Consider the following 641-nt stretch of genomic DNA (forward strand, 5'->3'; position numbering starts at 1 on the left):
ACCGGTTCCCCTCCTCCTGCCCCGGTCGGTAATGAATGACCGGTTCCCCTCCGCCAGGCCGCCCCGAGTGTGACTTTCTGGACGGGAAATTCCCGCCCCCTCCGCGCGGCGCTCGCCTCCCATTGGCCGCGGCGCTTGTATCAAGATTCCATTTGGAACGTCCCCGCGGCAGGCCCCGCGCTGATTGGCCGCTGGCCGCGTCACAATGGATCCTGTGTCATTTCGGTCAGTGACGTTCCATTTGATGCGGGAGTTTCTGAACCAGGGGATACGGGCGGCCGAGGGGAGGGAAACGGGGCAACTTACCGATTCAATCTCCAGGGGAGGGGACGGACGGACATACCCGGGAAGGGCGGAGAGGGGAAACTTTGAGAAGCCTGGACCGTTCCCAGTGGATCAGCTTGGGCCGCGTTCGGAGTCTAACTTCGTCCCCGGGCCGGTAGTCGGATATTGCCCACGTCGGGGGCCTCAAGGAAGGGGATGATGGACTCGCATTAACGCCGAGGGATCACTGAAGCAAAGACATTTCCCTCCCGCTGTTACTCCCTCCCCCCCTCTCCTCGGTGTGGAGAGGAGAGGGCGGCCGGGGCACGGGATCCTTCGGCGGGCGCGCCCCTTGGCCGCTCTGACTGACTGTCTTG

Source organism: Chiloscyllium plagiosum, unplaced genomic scaffold (genome assembly GCF_037043375.1).
Source record: "Chiloscyllium plagiosum isolate Xiang-an unplaced genomic scaffold, Cpla_swu_hap1 HiC_scaffold_39, whole genome shotgun sequence".
Classification (NCBI taxonomy): Eukaryota; Metazoa; Chordata; class Chondrichthyes; order Orectolobiformes; family Hemiscylliidae; genus Chiloscyllium; species Chiloscyllium plagiosum.